The following is a 20,129-nucleotide window of genomic DNA, read 5'->3' as shown; positions in this document are numbered from 1 at the left end:
CAGTTCCCATGTATCAGCCAGATGGGAGCAGATTGTATGAGGAACACGCATATAATATGATTATGTCACTGGACAGGCCGCCGATTCCATACAGTCGAACGCCATGCCGTCGCCTAATGGTCAGCCATACCCGATACTGTAATCATGTAGTCCGATGTAATAGGCATCACAAGGGATCTCGCCCACCCAGCATGAGTGACAAATGCAAGCACCAATGTCGGTGCACGTGCAAGTGAGGGAGCGAGCGGGTGTAAGCGTGTTTGGCTACCAGTATGCGAGTATTGCACTGTTAAAGAAATGTGGAGTCTAAACAAGTATAAGGAGCTGTAACCAGAGGTCAGCAGTGCTTAACACCTCACAAACCCATGCAGAACTGCTCCCAACTGTTGCAATGTGCCTTACCCACTCCATATCCAATGGCCTTGTTCTGGCTGCAAACAAAGAACCGTCCTTTGCAAGTGTTGGTAGCAACACCCTGTGCGCACAGCTAATCTGAATTACCAATACACCATGGCATATATACAGACAGTACCACACACATACCATACAGCACAGTCATCCAACCGTATAGCAATGTACTGGCAGATATATCCGGACCACTGGTGTTTGCAGACCTGGCAGTCTTGTGTTTAAGTGTGTGAGCATGCCCAGTATGACCGTTACGCATGTTGTCGACTGACATTACCGTCATACCTTCATGTGTTTGAGCATGCCCAGTATGGTCAACTGAATCACATGTGTTACATGTCCAGGTAGTCAGTACTGTGGTGCCAACCCCTGTGTTGTACACTGACAGGTGGCATGCTGTGTCTGCAGGGTATCCATCGGTCATGTGGCATTGACTGTTGCTACATTTCTGCAGAGCGTGGGGGGACATCCAACTGTATCCACATTCCTACACAGCACCGGGGGTGGTGCACATGACTGTTACATGTGTACGTTGGAAGGGGGGCACAGCTGACAGTTGTACACTTTTGCTACTACTGTACTGGTATGCCTGGTACTCAATTTCAGTGTGTGGACCTACCTAATGTGCTGGCTAGAGGCATACCTGTGTACTTCAGATCCTAGCTTTAATTACCAGCATATTGGCTTCAGATGTCCTAGCCTTCATAACCTACATCCAACTGCCTGGCCTGCTGTAGTCTGTCTGTGTGTGTCTGTGGGGGGGGGTCATCCATTGGGCATATCCAGAGGCCATTGTACAGCATTTGTCTGTATTGGTCTACACCTGTCCAGCTGTTTGAGACTTGTGTGGGCTGTATGGACACACATGATGTTCAGCCCATAACCTGCAGTGGGTTAGGACACCCTGTGTACTACTGGCTACTACTGTGACCCTGGTATGTGCTACAGATGTCATGGTGCCACTGCCCTAACATTCTGCCACCAAATTCCCTTGCATGCTCACATCCATACCATACCTACAGGTAAAAACACATTCAAATACAACTGCCAATTGGTAGGTTGATTGACTTACCTTGAGGGTGTGCCAGACCTGAGGATGGTGCTGGAGGGCTGCCTATGTCGGATGCGCACAGTGCACTTCCTATACATGGCTGAGCACAGGTAGCGTCACATTTGGCATCCCTTTTACTGTCTGTGCGAGTCAGAGAGGGTGAAATGCCTTGGGTACCTATTGTGTCGGTGCATATGTCATGCGTTGCCTCTTTGCCAAGAGCAGGTCATACTGTGCACGCCTCCTTTCGCCTACTGGGTCCAGCTCAAGTAGTTCCTCCTCTGAGTCACACTATGCTTGTACAGGCCTTGGCATTGGTGGGGGGCTGTGTGGCCCTGCCCCATGCTGTTCCTGCTACAACTGTTACCGCAGGATCAGATTGTGTAGCATAGCACATACCATAACAATTTGGGTACATGTAGCTGGTGAATACTGCAAGGCTTCACCAGATGTGTCCAGACACTGGAACCGTGACCTGAGCATCCCAAACACATGCTCAATTATATGTCTTGCCTGTGCGTGTGCCTCATTATGGCGTAGTTGTTCAGGTGTGTGTGCATTGCTGATGGGTGTCATCAGCCACGGCTCCAGTGGTTACCCATCATCCCCCACTAGGTGACTGTAGGGGATGTCCATACTGGCAAAGGTGTGGTACAGCTGCGTCAGATGCCATATATCGGAATTGTCATAGCTTCCAGGGAAACCAGCACACACATTGAGTATAATGCCTTGGGCATAGCATATGACCTGGCAGTTGATGGAGGGGATGCCCCTGTGGTTAATGTAGGCCCTACCCCGCTCACCGGGTGGTGGTTTGATGCATACGTGCGTGCAGGCTATAGCACCCACTATCCCAGGGCAGTCTGCCATTTGGTGGAAGAGATGCCTATTGCTGGTCAACACCTCACGTATGTTGAGGACATGTATGTGCTCACTGGCATGTGGTGACATAGCATCTAGGAACTAGTGTGATACTCTGGATGCAGATGCTTGTGAGATCCCCATGATATCCCCAGTTGTGCTCTGGGAGGTAACTGTGGCTAGTATACCTAGGCCTACACATACCTTGGTATCCACGGGGATGGGTTTCCCTCGGCCTGTTCGATGTGTCAGGTGTGGCCGGCACAGCTCAACAATCTGCTGTAGGAGGTCTCTGTCCACCCCATAGCGTTCCACTATCTCCAGCTCATTTAGCCCCTGTTAGGTCACCCTGGGTCTGTAAAGTCTTCTCTGTCTCCTCACTGAGGGTTGCTCGGCAGCATTCACATCCTCACCACCCTCAGCCTCCTGCACATGTTGGTCTATGTTGCCTGCTGCAGCCCTTCTCATTTGGTTGGATTGTTTCGAGAAATGTCCCCGCATGTATACACCAGTGGTGCAGAGTGTGGAAAAAACCTGTGTGTATGGTGCTTGCTCACTTTACCGTAGTGTTCTGGGCTGGGCTGGGCATGTAATCTGCTGATTGTACTAATTATCACCTGTTTGCGCAGCTTGTTCACCTTGACTACTCTACTACTGCTGTTGTCCCTCCCAATTTCACTAGGCAGGTATAGACACACCCCTAGCTTAGGCGTGCTAAGGCAGGAGCAATCCCGAGACACAGGGGTCCAATGTACGTACAGTATGCCTGACACCCCCCCATGCTTTCACCTATATTCGAGTCCTGCACTCGGCTATCTATACACATACACTCTTGGGATCTGCATCACACCCTGGGGATAAACGGGGTTCACTATTTTCAACCTCATTTGCATAGTATTGTCTTCTAATGCATAGTTATATGACCCATACTGAGCCTCCAAAATAATAACCACTGCTTACTGTCGCAGAGATCCGCAGACATGTGGTTAAAAGTGCCTTATTATCACCGTATTCGATGTCCCTTGTTCTTCCCAGCAACAAAACAATCAGTCTCTACGCGACTTGAACCCGGGACCCTGCACACCACAGACGATGTGCTTTACCACTAAGCCATGGCAGATATACATACATCTGAGGTGATCACGTACAGATCATCCAGCACAGGCATTCAATAGTATAGGGCATGTATTCCATCATGTAGATTTATGTGTGCTAATGTCCACATATATATATATATATATATATATATATATATATATATATACATACACACACACACACACACACACACACACACACACACACACACACATATAAATATACACACACATACATAGATATAGAATATATATCACAACAGTGGACCACATGACACCAAAGCATTAGATAAGAATGAAAAGGAAACCACATGTGCCTCCTGCGTCACACGGGTCAGACTGTATTAAGGGTAAGAGTAGGGCTGCTGACATTTACTCACCAGACCTATTGGCAAATGTATGTGTATGTCTTGCCAACCCAGTCTCTTGGGCAATTGTGACATTTGTGGACACTATATAGGAAAACAACAAAACACGCTCAACACATCCTGAAGTTAGCCACTCACAGATACCAACACATAGCATATGACTGCCAAACACACACACCTGTCATGCCTTAGAATAGAACACCTACCTGTCTATTCTATCACACTACAACATTACACAGTTACAGAATGCACTGCAGAGATTACTGGATCACAGCACTCCCAGAGGCATACTTCTAGGTGGGTGACATCATCATCAATGGAAAAGACGTTGATAGGGATTGTATGGAGAGTGAGCAGTCTAAAAGCATTACTCTGTCCCCAGGCAGATGGAAACAAACACAATTGGCATGGCTGGGATTAGAACATAGACCTAACTACCTTATCACACGACAGCATTACGCAGTTACAGAACGCACTACCGAGATTACTGGATCACAGCACTCCCAGAGGCATACTTCTAGGTGGGTGACATCATCATCAATGGAAAAGACGCCGATAGGGATTGTATGGAGAGTGAGCAGTCTAAAAGCATTACTCTGTCCACAGGCAGATGGAAACACACACACACACACACACAATTGGCATGGCTGGGATTAGAACATAGACCTAACTACCTTATCACACTACAGCATTACACAGTTACAGAATGCACTACCGAGATTACTGGATCACAGCACTCCCACAGGCATACTTCTAGGTGGGTGACATCATCAGCAATGGAAAAGACGCCGATAAGGATTGTATGGAGAATGAGCAGTCTAAAAGCATTACTCTGTCCCCAGGCAGATGGAAACACACACACACACAAAATTGGCATGGCTGGGATTAGAACATAGACTTAACTACCTTATCACACTACAGCATTACGCAGTTACAGAATGCACTACCGAGATTACTGGATCGCAGCATTCCCAGAGGCATACTTCTAGGTAGGTGACATCATCAAGAATGGAACAGATACCGATAGGGATTGTATGGAGTGTGAGCAGTCTAAAAGCATATTACTGTCCCAAGGCAGACGGAGACAAACACACGCTAGTAGTGTGAGCAGGACAACTGCCTATCTACAGACCACTATTACAACACTAAATAGATACGAGACACGCCACAGACACTACACCTTTCAAGACAGTCAATATGACCTTCTAGGAATGCGGACATTGACATGGATGCTGGCAGTTACGATGTACATACCTGTGAACCAGTGTGTTCAATGTTGGAATTCATCCTGAAGTGGGGTATGGCCATCTGTTGCCTGGATGACCAATATCGCTATACAGGATTACAATGGTCATGCCCATACACATAGAGGCACATAACCGACACAAGGTGTCACTGGGCATGCTCACACACTTAGTAGCACACGTCCGTTTGGAATGCACTATCTGTCCATCTACACAACGGCGTACTGGGCATGCTCACACACTTAGTAGCGAAGGGCTGTTTTGTATGCACTCTGATTCTAAACACAGAAGGGCACAGTGTGTCGATAGTCATCATTGTTAGCATGAATGCTGCACTACATATATCTGACACCGGTCTTCTACACAACGTCTGCTGCTGTCCATCACCTTAGATGTACCAATCTAAACCTGGCACACTAATACCACCCTTGGTGATGTCCTGCCAGGAGTGGCTACTTCGCCCATATAGTACCATTCATAGACAAATGTCCTGAGACCAGGTAAACACCCTGACACCTAGAGGACAACTGCATTGTATGTGTATGCTAAACAGTGTTAGATGTGTAACATTCGTAATCACAGCTGCCAATCTAGATCCAACAATGGGGAATACTGACATCTGTGCAGTGAGGAACACCTGGCTTAAGGCTCAGTTGTGCACAATAGCACTACAACAGTATACCTCAGATACAGACATGTGGGCCATAACACCGTTACGGACTGCTCCAGGTGGTAGTGTCCCCACGTACATGAAGGCCACTCACATGTACTGACCAGTACACTCTCAAAAGCCATCACAGATGTGTCAGGTGCAGATCACAGTGTCAAAAGCCGCATTCTAGGATGTAGCCCACAGACATCACCATGTCCTTGGACCAGCAACACACATCCATACATGTGGCAGAACATACATTAGTACAACACCATGTTACTCATGACCAGTGGACTGTACCTAGCTCTACAGCAACTGTGCAGACTACCCATGTACTGACACGGTTCCATCATGTGTTATGCAATGCAATGATAACACTGCTCATAACCAGGTTGGCTGTACACATAACAGGGGCCCTGGGTCATATACAGCTGTAACAGATAACTGTTGCTGTATACCAGTAAACACACTCATGTTTGGATATGACATACATGTACCTGCCGTGGATATGTACATGCCCCACACACACACAACACATATGTACATAGCATAGCTGTTGCTGTCCTTCGTGCAGATAAGTGGCTATAGCAATTACACACATGCACATGGAAGATAGGTCCATGTCTGTTGAATGCTAACAGTACATAAGGTGTGATAGCAATGTTGACTGAGTTAACATTCCCTCTGTACTAGTTACCCATGACAACTATCATATCATACAACAGTCCATGTGTCATGTATGTCATCACACATGTCCACCAATTGCAATGCCTACAAACATGGCTATATGACAGGAATGTAGGACCTACACACATGTACATGTAGTAGTGTGCATTCAGCTACCATGTGTGTGCAGTAGCTAATGTTTGCAGTTGATCTGTGTCTTACTACAACATGCAGTTGCAATGCAGCCCCATCATTGACACCTGCATATGGTGAAATACTGACAGTATGGTAAGATGTACATCAGGTATGGATGGATGTGTATACATAAAGTGGTGGGCCAACTTTGCAGATGGATGTTTACTGAAGACAGCTCACAGGTGTGTCACAAGCCGTCCTACCATAACATGTGCAAACACTAAGCTATGTTTCTGCTAATTGAAGGTGAAGACATACAACCTACACAGCAGTCAGGGTGTCACTGACTGTAAATCACTTGACATCTGTAACACTTATGACCTCCCGTGTGCATATAGCAGCACAATTGCCAAAGGTAGCGTCGGTACACATTGTAATGTGGGCAATACTGCTGCATGTCTGTCATACGTATCATAAGATAGCAGGTGTTTGATTCACAATACTGCCATGTGTGTTTGCTTGTGTGTCCATATATGCCACATATGGTGGGGAATACATCCCAATTGTTACACACCCCTGTACACTGTTGTAGAGATCTGTACATACTGCAGTGTACAAAGCAAGACATAGGCAGGGGTGGTGTGTGTATCACGCACATGTTAGCTATCTGTATGTGCATGACATAGATGCATTCAATTGTGGACTCCACAGTGTGTGTGTGTGTATGTATGTATGGCTGTCTGGTCCATGGAGTGAGGATATATGCTACCATAGTGAACAGCTAGGACCCCTAACCCCTCCAGGTGATGCAGTCTACTACCCTGTTGATGCCGTTGGTCTTAGGCATTACTGACTACCTGTACATGTTCATTCTCTGGGTCGCATCATGTGGGTGCACAGTACTGTAATGGGGATTACCACATAGGCAGGGGTCCTCACCTCAACACTATCAAGTGTGTGTTTGTGTTACAGTGTCGTTGACCCCGTGAGTGTGGGTGTGTTACTGTGTCTGAATACATGTGTGCGAATACCTGTGTGTGTGTGTGTGTGTGTGTGTGTGTGTGTGTGTGTGTGTGTGTGTGTGTGTGTGTGTGTGTGTGTGTGTGTGTGTGTGTGTGTAGTTGTGTGTTCTCATCCTGTAATGTGAATGTGTATTACTGCTACACAGTGAGGCCTCATGCTATCAACTGACCTCTACCCTTGACATCAGCTAGACCGCTATGTAAACTCCCCGCACCATGTATCTGTACCAGTGATGTCACCCGGTATGGATGTCACGTCTCTAGCCACAGTAGCTTAGTACACAGCTCACATGCTCCTGGATCAGTAGATGTGTAGACATCTTTGGAATGGCAGCCTTTCTAACAGTGAGGTTGAAGCTACGTATAGCATGCTGGTATTGCCATACATGCCTGTGAGTAGTCCACATTTGCACATGGGAAACTGCAAACACTGGTACTTAATGGCACATGCAATTAGACCTTAAGGAGGGAAGCAGGGCATCATTACCAACACGCTGTTACTGTTGTTACCAAGACACATACTCTGAACATAAAACAATGCATTCTAAATCTGTACTACATGGTATGTCTGCTGCGTGTCAACAGTATACAACAATTGTAATATACACTTATCTCCCTATTCTGTTCACCCTGTGCATCAGACCATATGAGCATGTCCCTGCACCGATGGTGTGGATGACAGAGATGTGGCACAGGCATCATCATATGCACAGGGTGATAATGTTTACCAGGGGCCTAGGCTGCACCAGTGTATGACATCATGTGTGTGGGTTAGGGCCTGTGATCTAATTGACCATGTGTGGTTGTTATGCATGTGAGTGTTGCGGTGCCCTACAGATGTTTCTGGTGTGTGCGTGTATGTGTGCACACAGTTCTGCCATGTGTCCGGCCTACACAGGGGTATTATTGACAGCTCCAGACTGTACAGACCAGGATTTACAGCTAATGGTGTCCGGCCACGTGACCTGTGCCTGCCAGGGGTTGCACGGGCACTACCAGGCAGAGGTACAGATTGGGTACTGTCCGATGACACATGTCCACTGGAACCATGCCCCCGTTGGGACCATCCAGGGCCATGTCCACATGGCCTTCTGTGTCCTGGTGTGGACAGCGCAGCACCAGCTGCACTGCTGCTGCTACCAGCACTATGCGAGCAGGCATGTGAGGTAGCTCATTCACGTAGACCTGCACCAGGTGGTGTAGCTGGCCTATGTCCACGTGCCCTACGCCTCACTCCTACCAGATGTTCCAGCACAGACAGCTCACGCTCGCGGATTGTCATGCCACAGTCAAGGATTCCAACCATGTCACCCAATCGTCTGTCCAAAACTTCAGCAATTTGCTGTTGAGCATTTGCCAATGCCTGGATGTTGTCATTTAAAGAATGGATAGCAGCCCTCTGAAGCCTCTGCCCTTCTCTGTTCTACCATTCAGCACGTGCCTGTGCCGCCATCACAGTCTGAAACATGCATCTGGTGACACCAGCTGCTGCACTCTGTCCTGCAGGGGCATGTCGGACAGAGGTCCTCCTACAAGCAGCACTGGCCACATGCCTGTGTGGCACATCTGCAGTCATTTGACTGACACCATGGTGTGAATACACACCTTCCGTAGCCACCACACATTCCTGTTCCAAGCTACCACACGCTAACTGTCCTTCCTCTATGGCCACTGGTGATGGGGTATGTGTTGGCATGAGAACTGCGTGCGGGGAAGAGGGGGATATAGGTGGAATGGCAACCAATGGCACAGATTCAGCCCCTGACAACCCTGCCTGTGCCTCAAGCATATGTTCATCATCACTGCTAGAGTCTGTGGGGACACTAACATCAGATGGACCACAGGAGGGTAACGCACCTACATCACCTCTGAAGACAAACAAAGACTCTACATTACAATAGAGACACACACACAGACATACACACAGACACACACACACCATGCATGTGATTTGACAGAAGGCATGCAACATGCATGTGATACAGCAGACAGCATGCAGCTCAGACATTAATAGTGGTAGTTATCATACATCCCTGGGTTGCACACAACAGCAAGCATGTGTCATAGCAGAAGCCATGCATTTCACACAATCATGGTAGTAAGCATGCATCCCTGTGTTACACCATGTGGACCAGCACAGGTTAACAGTACACATGGCTGATGTGAGGCATATGACCTTGACATTAACATGTAGCATGACATATAATCTGCTGAAGTGTGCATTGACATGCATACATGTTTGACACAATGGTGTCCTGACACATGTACAGCGGTGTAATGGTGTCACATTGCAGTGTTGTCTGTACGCCCTACAGATAGAATGCACTTTTAGCAGATGTTCATGACCATTGAAGGGTATTATGAGGCATCTATATTGCTATACAGTGTGAAGTACAGACACAGTGCCATTGCATGGAATCATGAGGCATCTCTTTTGCTATACAGTGTGGATTATACACACAGTGCATAGCCATGACTGTGTGCATACACAATACATAAATACTGTGGATTGTGACCCATGTCGCTGAGGTGTATACACACTAAACCATGATATGTCATGTGTGACAGGTCACCAAAGGACATACGGATGACACCCCTGCACAACTGCTAACATTTCTTAGCTGCCTAGCAACCATGTCTACACATGGCAGACTTGTCAATACACCATGTCCCACATGACATTTGTTTACCACACACACAAGGTGCATGGCTGACAGTGATGTCCTACAGCAGCAATGGAAATGTACTGTATCTGTGGCCTGATGTGGTGTCTGTGTATGTATGTGGATGCTGTACAGGTGACTACTGTCATGCTGTGACACAGTCATGATGTTCAACACATCTTATGTGGTCGAATTAAGTGACACCTCCACAAGCTGTGCACAGGCTTGTAGGATGTCCAGTGTTCCACATCTGCTATATAACCATTCAACAAAGGCTATAGTTGGACCATGTGTAGCCAATGTACAACAGGGTGTACACACAAACACATCACATCTACTGTGTGTTGCTACATGTCTCTGGCCATTCTCCATGGCCATGTGTGAACATGTGTTGGCCAAATGGTTGTGATGGCCATCTATCTCACATGTCTGTGTTGTCCCATGTGACATATACCCATATACACATACCCAGGGCTCAGTCCTGGGCCCACTCTTGTTTGGCATCTACTTTTCCGAAGTACAAGCAAACACAGGAGGGTTATGGCTGACAAAGTTTGCAGATGACTGCAAACTGGGCGCCATAGTAGAAAACACATCTGACACAGATATCCTTCAGAAGGGTCTCACAGAAATGGATAACTGGTGCCAGAGCCACGGCCTAAAGTTAAATGCCAAAAAATGCATAGTCATACCCTTGAAAACAAGGTTACCCCTAGCTACCAAATAGGTGGCAATCCACTGAGCACAGAAGAAGTTATCAGGGACCTGGGGACCCAGGTTGATAGTAGTCTGTCATTCGACACCCATGTAGCTAAAGTAGTTAGGCAGTCCTTCTACATTGCCCACCTTATCATGAAGGGATTCTCATCTAGATCAAGGGAGGTCATAGTCTCCCTTTACTCATCACTCATCAGACCAATGATTGAGTACAATGCCCCATTCGGAATGTATCTGACCCGACACTTGCAGCAGCTGGAGAGGCCACAAAGTTCCTCACCAAAAGGATAAAGGGTCTCAAAATCTGTCCTATGCTGCCCGACTGAAAGAACTCCAGCTCTATTCAGTCGCCACCGCTTGCTCAGAGGTGACCTTTGCCTAACATACAAGGCAATGTAAAACCAAGATTGCATGAATATGCTTCACCTCAAAAATCTAGATCCATCAGAGCCACAAGGGCGGAGACTTAAACCTCGACACGGCTATTAATAGGACGTGCTGGAGGGATAGATTCATCACCCAAAGACTCCCTATGCTGTGGAACAAAATCCCGGTACATGTGAGGCAGAGCACCTCGCTGGCCTTGTTCAAGAGAAATCTTGACCAATGGATGGGAGATCGCAGATATACCCCAGGAATTACCTCAGTGTCACTGCTCGACAGAGGCACAGCAAAATAATGGGTATAGTTCCCCATACTAAAGGGGTGGCGTAAGCCACAAAACAATGGGCTAGGCTTATAAATGCCCTCGGGCAGATAGCCTAGTATGAACCTATGAACCTATGAACCTATGTCAGATACTCCACTGTCCACAGGGTTATGCAGACAAAGGGTTGTATGTTTGGTATGTGGAGTATGTTTTATGGGATAGTAAGACAATGTTGCAGCCGGACCACTACATGTCATGGACATGTCAGATGGCACATCACAATGTGTGCACTCATTGCAGGGGCATATTCCACAATGGTGAATCCTGTGGGCTGCCCATACTCCAGCTCACTGTGTAGTACTGTTTGTGTACCCCACATGTGTTGTTCTGATGTATAGTACATATTCCTACATTGAACAACACCTCCACCGTTGTATGCACAGCTGTCCACACATCTAGCAATGACAGTTTCTGTGGTTTCATGTCGGTGTTTCATTTAGTTTGTATGTATTGCACATGGGTAGCCAGTGTGATTGATTAAAGATGCGACCTGTATATCATGACCAGACCATACATTATGTGTACATGTGTTAACTGGCCACATGGTGAATAGATCTGAGCATTAACATGCCTGATACTTATAACTGTCTCACCTGCAATGGCTTGCTGTCTCTGCGGAATGCCAGAGGTACCTATATAGGGGTGACACAGCAGCATGATCATTATCCATGACTGTATGACAGCTACAGGGTGCAATGTGCATGTTAACACATTCACCAGTACAATAGGATATACTATGGAGTATGCAAATGTGTGCATACACAGGGTAGCATACTACAGTATGCGGCATGTGTGTAAACATACCTTGCATATGATGTTACATTACATATTGTACAGTGACACATGCAACTAAATGGGATATAATAGTTATATGTGCAATAGTGACTTACCAGGCAACTCCAAGCTCGGTGGTTGGGAGACACCCACCTCCACAATGGCAGCTAGGATTTGTAGATGCTGTTCTGATGGTGTCCCCAGGATGGCCAGTAGCTCCTCGGTACGTGTGAGTGGGGGCTGGGTTGGTGGCCCACCACCTGTTGCACCTTGTTCCCTGGTGATTGCATTCACATGCTGTTTCGCATGTCTGATCAGGTCTGTGCAGTGTCTGCGCACCTGCTAGTATGTGCGGTTATGGCCACCCACATCATTAACCCTCCTGCAAATTTCCTGCCACAGGTCATCACTCCGCTGGGCATGCTGTGGCACATGGCTGAACAACACCTCATAGTTATCTTGGCGGTAAGGTATGAGGGCCTCATCCTCCAAGTAGCTATAAGCTAGGAGTCTTGATCGAGGCATATCTGGAAGACATAATGATGGAGACAGGTCACAGTATCTCAGAGATGCACAGAGATACAGCTGCACATACATGTGTATTACATTTAGTACATATGAACAGTTGTCTTTGCAAATCTTCATGACACTGATACCACTGACATGTTTGTGTCACACACATGTGACACCCAATGGGGATTGGATATTATCACCATATATGTGTGTCACCTGATTACATTGCTCATACTCCATGTGAATGCTGTCTTGATGTGGGCATGTCTGTTTGCCTGTACTGGTGCTCTTACCTATCAGCACATGCCTGGATGTGTCCACATTAATGCTGTTGACCTTGATGCTGTGTATATTTCACATATCAACACATACACTGCCTTAACGAATATGACCTGTGACAATGCAGACATGCACACGGAAACCTTTACATGCATGTGTTTTGCCATATACATCTACACGGCACTGTACAGCAGTTCAACATCCTGCCACGTATCGCCTGTGTTGCACATGTGATACACATAGGACAATGGCTAGCCAGATGGTATTTGCAGGGATGGTTATCAACTATAGCATGTATGACCAAGGTCATGTAGTAGTGTATATGCCCTGGGCCATGTATGCGCATAGGATGTAAGATTTTCTAGCTGTATACAACAGCTATGTTCCCACCGCCAGGTGAATCAGTGCCACATAACTGATCCAGACGGTTAATGATACATCTACCATGCTGTCATCACACCATGTCTGACAGACATGAAATGTGCAGCTTTGCTGGACAGGGTTGCATAGTATGGCAGGAGTATGTAACATGTATGGCACAAGGATCTGTCCAGCATGTGGTGATCCTTGTACTAGGAAGGTGGCTGTCCATGACATATGTATTTCAGATCAGGATATGTACGTATAGCATGTCCAACATCATAGTGTTGGACATGTCTTTATGCAGGGTAGGCAACATGCTGCATAGTGGAGATGAGGATTGTGAAGACTGGTGTCACCCATCCAAGCATGGGCAATACCCCTTAAAGGTGATATGTGATCCGATATTGGTCACTTGAGTGATGAGTATGGTTGTACAATGATCTCCATACTCATGGATGGCACTCTGTCATGACTAGGGTTGCCTCTTATGACTACCTAATAGGCTTGGTGACGTCACTAGCTCAGGGAGGTAAACTGCACTGCACCATCCCTTACACACAGTGTCCATTATGTTGACCGCTGCCTAGGTGGTAGTTCATGGGTAAGGGTTATTAACCTAGTGGTGACAATGCAATATGCAGCTGTCAGATTGTGCACATATGTCACGCACCTCACCCACAAAGCCCATTCTGTATGTTGTCCACAACACTGAGTCAGCTATTGCTCCTAGGTCATAGCCATTCACATACTTACATACACAGATGCTTCCCATTTGTCTGTGTGGTATGGGTTACAATGAGGCGGAGTACAAAATATTAACCTTTTTTACTGTAGCTGCCACTGGTGTGATATGCACATATCATTCAGACACCTTTTGTAGTGTTGGTTCTGTCAACAGGCCACTGGCAGAACACTCCTGTGACATACAAACGTACATCTAGTATACTGAGTGTAGGTGGAACACAGTATGGGTGATGATGTCCTATGACCTGTCACAGGTATGATATGAAGTGTGAAATCATCCATACTGTCATCTACATCTGTACTGCTAACAACATATACATTGATTAAGGTTCATGGACTTTCAGACCAGACTCAGCAGGGTAATAGTGCATTGCCTCCCATTATGAGTGGTGTCTCCACTTTGTGGGTTGTGATAACTGTTGGAGTACACCATTCAGTGTTTTCACAGACTGACATGAAGCTATGTTTTACATGATGTGTATGTGTAGAGCAAACTGTTTTGCCATATGTGTGTGATACAACCAGGGATGTGGACAGGTCACATGCAGCCTGAGTGCACCTTGTACCATCATAGTTATGGTCACAGGGGCTCTGTAGTGTTCATGGATATGTGATTGTGTACCTGTTGGGGGGGAAGTGAGTTTATGTTATCCGACACCCTATCTGTATTGCTTATTCATGCTCAGCACTTGTTCAGAACATGTAAGCACTTCATGAGCTACTAATTACTATAGCATCATTTCCTACAGGTAAACACTGTTTGTACTTACATTTCCAGCTTGCTTAGAGTAAAACAGCTGTTGTACACACTTACCTCACATATCTAGTGAGAAATAGTTATATATTCAGGCATGTCCAAGTGTCAATTCCCAGTGTTATCGCCTGTCTATATGATGAATATGGGCATCATGAGGCAATATAGAAATTGTCTCATGTACACAGTCAATGCTCCCCTCCTACCATACAACACTACAACCTGTAGGAGATGCACATATGTTGCCATGCTGGAGGTAATGCTCTCTCCAACCCAGACTGAACCTGAAAATCATGTGGGGATGTTAAACGTTTGCACCACACCACACTCATCATATAGTCTCACTAGATCTCCACCACCACAGGCCACACATAGTAAGACTACAACATTTGCGGAGCCTCTCAATACTACTCTGTGTAGGCAACAGAGGACTCCGAAGCAGAAACGCAGGCAACCCCCATCACCCAACACACCAATTACTTATAGCCCACAGACTCAAGTGTGCCCATCTACTACAGCCAATAGGGCGATATAACATACCCAACACACTAGTCATAGGTGACTCTATAGGCGGTCACACTGATGTCCCACTCAGCAGGCTACACAAGGTGATAGTCACTTTCAGCTGGCTGTCGGGTTACAGGATCCGCAACATAACCTATGCACTCAGGTCACTCCTCAAAAGGTACAATATGACTGTCATTCTCCATGTTAGTGTGAATGCCCTGAGATGTAACTTCCTGGACTACATGTACAGAGACATGCAATAGCTCTCCGATCTTGTAGCCCAGGCAGGTATAGCCCTAGCCCTGAGAAGCATTCTGCATTCATCCAGACTGATAACGCAGTACAACGACTGAATTATTCACTTCAACAGTTGGCTATGCTTCTGGTGTCATTCCAAGGGTATCCAGTATCTGTCTGCTTTGAATGACATGGTTGACAGAACACGATGCTTTGGCACAGATGACCTGCACCTGTCGGCCCTGGGATTACGGATAATGTCTAAGGCTCTTGCTGCTCCTATAGTGCCTGTTTTAGGCACGGTTCAAATAACATATTCACCACCATAACAGGAACAGACAAGCAAAACCTGAGGGTAATGTTATTCAGTGCTTGACATCTTCATCTCAAATGCACTCATCTGAGGCACTCCTTGTAATGGACCACTTCGATGTCTCTGCAGTGACTGGGACATGCTTCTAGGCTCCTGAGAGCACCCCTGCACTAACAGGCTATTACTCAGACCACACCTTTCAGTCATGTAACCAGGACCGGAACACCCACAGCAGAGGTGTGTCCATATTTCTCAAGGATTTACACACCTCCAGGCTGGTTGCTTAGCACAATGCATCAGAGGTAATCCAAGTGCAACTAACTGTAGCCATAACTGCTATACAAATTGTAGCTTGCTACAGATTCCACACCATACCCCACGGTTAACGGTCCTCACTTCTTGGTGTACTGGAAAGTAGGGTTCAAACAGGAACTACTGATGTGCGACTGACAGTACCCCACACTTAACTGGGATACCTACTCATGTGCTGACACATTAGGCCAATGCTTTCTGGGATTCATAACCTCCAATTGGCTAGATCAACCTATCCACACCACCACCAGGGCCAACAATATCCTGGACCTGGACATTACCAACATGTGTGACTGGCGTTCCACACCTGGGGTTATTCCCTCATTGGTCAGATCCAAACGTATGCTAATCACCCTTGTTATCCACATCCCGGTACCACACCCTTCATGGAAAACACAGTACAATATTTCTACAAAGCCAACTTCAAGCTTCTTATGACAGCAGTAGTAAACATCACAACATCCGTGCAGATGGACAATATAGTTACAAATGCTGAATCATACACAACTGCACTTAATTAGCACTTACACAACTGCATGGATCATGCTATCCCAAACAGAGCCATGACAGTACCCACCAGAAAATGGACGCCACTCTGGGGGTCCACTGCCATGGACATAATGTACAACAGAAGGAGGAGACTGTTGCAAAGTAGAGTACAATCCCATGGATGGGGTAGCTCCCTGGTCAGCCTCAGTAGAAATCTGAGATCCCTTATCACATCCTCCAAAGCTAGCTACGTAAACATTACTGCAACTCATTCCAAGGACTACCACAAAGTGTTCTGGAGGTATGTCACTACTCTCGATGGCGATACCCACATCTGCTCTGACATACAGCGGTTAGGCATGAACATTACAGAACCAACTGATATTGGCAACATCCTGGCAGATAGGTTCAGTGCTAACTTTACAACCCTCTCACACCCTAAAGGGCCCAAATCTATACAGGAACAATGCAGAGTCCCTGCGGTCACAACTATGCAGTTCCAAGCTGCACTTTCTAAAGCCAGGAACACAGAATCCATGTGACCGTACAACATCCCAGGCTGTGATTTACACAAACTTCAGAACAAAATGGCTCCCCACTTGGGCACCAAATTCACTAATAGCCTTGTATCAGGCATTGTGGCCCCTGAATGGTGCACAGCAACAGTTATCACATTCCACAAAGGTGGCGACACAATGGACAAGAGGAACTATTACCCTATATGCCTGATTAGACTGTTCTGCAAGGCTATGGAGCACATCATCATGGATCTCATTCACAGAGACATTGGTGGCCTCCAAACCTTTGATACCACCCAGTTTGGATTTGTTAGGGCCAGACCTTGACTCCTAAACCTGGTGGAGTCCTTTGAGACAGTTACCAAGGTAGCAGATGAGAGTAAGGAGGTCCACACAGCCTACCTTGTCCTCTCAATGGCTTTCAACACTGTTCCCCATTCTGGTATTGTCAACATACACATCCACCTGCACATCAACCCCTACGTCATGAGATGTTATGCAAAGTGGCTCATGGACAAGACACACACAGTGAGGGTAGCATACCCTAGTTCCTACTGTAAATCAGTTACAATTGGCATACTCCAGTCCTCGGTCATAGGGCCCCTCATGTTCGGTATATGCTTCTCTGAGGTACAGGCTAGCACAGAAGGACTTACCCTGAATAGGTTTGCAGATGACTGCAAACTAGGGGCCATGATTGATTCACCAGCTGATACAGACACCCTCCATAAGGGTGTCACTGTGACGTATACCTGGTGTCAATAACATGGCCTCAAGCTGCATGCCACAAGGTGCATAGACATCCCCTTTGGATTACACCAATCACCCGCTGACTATCACATAGGTGGTAGTCTCCTACATACATAAGACATTATAAGGGATCTTAGAACACAAGTAGATAGCACCCACTCCTTTGATAACCATATTGCCAAGGTGGCGTGACAATCCTTCTACGTGGCCACCCTAATCTGTAATGGGTTTGTAGCCGGAACAAAGGCAGCCATTGTACCTCTCTACTCCTGACTTATGAAACACATTAAAGGATACAACACCCCATTTGGGATGTACCTTATGAGACAACAGCAATGGCTTTAAATACCACAACATTAACACACCAAGAGGATTACTGACCTCCGAAGGATGACGTATGCAGCCCAACTACAGAAACCCCAACTGTACTCATTTGCATACTGCATACTCAGAGGTGATTTCTGCTGAACATACAAGGCCCATGTCCAAAACAATATTGATGGATATACTCCACATAAGCAAAAGACACTGAGAGCCACATGCTCTGGGATATGTACCTAAACGCAACAATGACTAGGACGTGCTGGAGGGATACATTCCTAAACCGGACACTCACCATGCTTTGGAACATGATTCCTATATACATCAGGCAGGGACCCTCACTAGCACTCTTCAAGAGATACCTCGATGGGTGGATGGGAGACAGACATATACGCCAGGGATCACTGCAGTGGCTCTATTGTACACAGGTGCAGGAAACAAATGGCTCTGCTGTTCACAGGCACAGGACACTAACCTAGGGAGGTGCCGCAAGTGAAAACACTGTAGCTGGGCTTACGAATGGACTTGGCCAGACAGCATAGTACCTAACTATGAACCTATGAAACTATTACATGTCCTTTGTGCATGGATAATTGACTAGCTCTTCCATTTCAATTAGCTATCATGCTGATACACTGTCTGGTGACTACAAGTCATATGTATCCTGTTATTGTGTATTGTACATGCCAATAGACATACCTGATGTTTGCATAATATAACAGTAATGCTATGTACAATGTTAGACATATCTACCTACAATACTGTACATTTCACATTTTTGCAACACTATCCCATAATGCAAATCATAATTGCACAGCAGGACCACCTTAGACATGTTATTCTCAGTTATACGCCCATACATATGCCTACTGTTACAGTATATCAACATATACTATCCCCTGTTACGGCACATACTTGTTGGACAAACCCTGCCACTGACAGCGGCTGGAGTGGAATTGTTGTGTTTAAAGCCCTTATGTAGCATCCCTTGTGGTGTATGAGGTGTTTACCTTGTGGCCCACAGAAGTACACACAATTTCAACAAGCGTTACTATGCTCAACAATACATCACTACATAATACCTTTTCCCACTATATGCATTGCGTACACTTTCATTAATACAGAACAGGCACTACATACACTAACATATTGAGTGTTCTACATACCTTCTTAGTAGTCCGAGTTTACGAAAATATCAGTCTTATTCCTTTTCTGTTTTAACGTTTTTCTCGTATGTACATACGGGTTGAATGTATGACAAGCCATCCTTTTATACGTAGATACCAGTAACATGTGGTATCCTGCCACCAATTGGTGTTCCAGAGTAGATTATTACATGCACATCAGCTGTGCAGCTACTCCTATTAGCCAATTACATGGCAACAGTGGGGTATAATTGAATACTCCTCTTGGGCGTTGTCCCTTTGCCCTACCTTCGAGGAAGACAGCCTGGATGTGTTGTTTGTGATGAATTGCAACTGCTATATGGAGAGACACAGAGATATTTTAACTTCATGTCCCCCGTGGATTGTGTGTAATGGCTAGAGTATGTAGTTCTACATGTGAGTGTAGCTGTTATATCAACCATCTGATACGAGACTATTGCAAACAAAACCTGTAACATCGGCGTCTGTTCCATTGTACAACAGCAACGATTTCACT

This window comes from Protopterus annectens, chromosome 2.part2 (genome assembly GCF_019279795.1).
Source record: "Protopterus annectens isolate FY-2018-M chromosome 2.part2, PAN1.0, whole genome shotgun sequence".
NCBI classification, from domain to species: Eukaryota; Metazoa; Chordata; order Ceratodontiformes; family Protopteridae; genus Protopterus; species Protopterus annectens.
The sequence above is the reverse complement of the archived record's forward strand: the minus strand, read 5'-3'. Positions refer to the sequence as shown.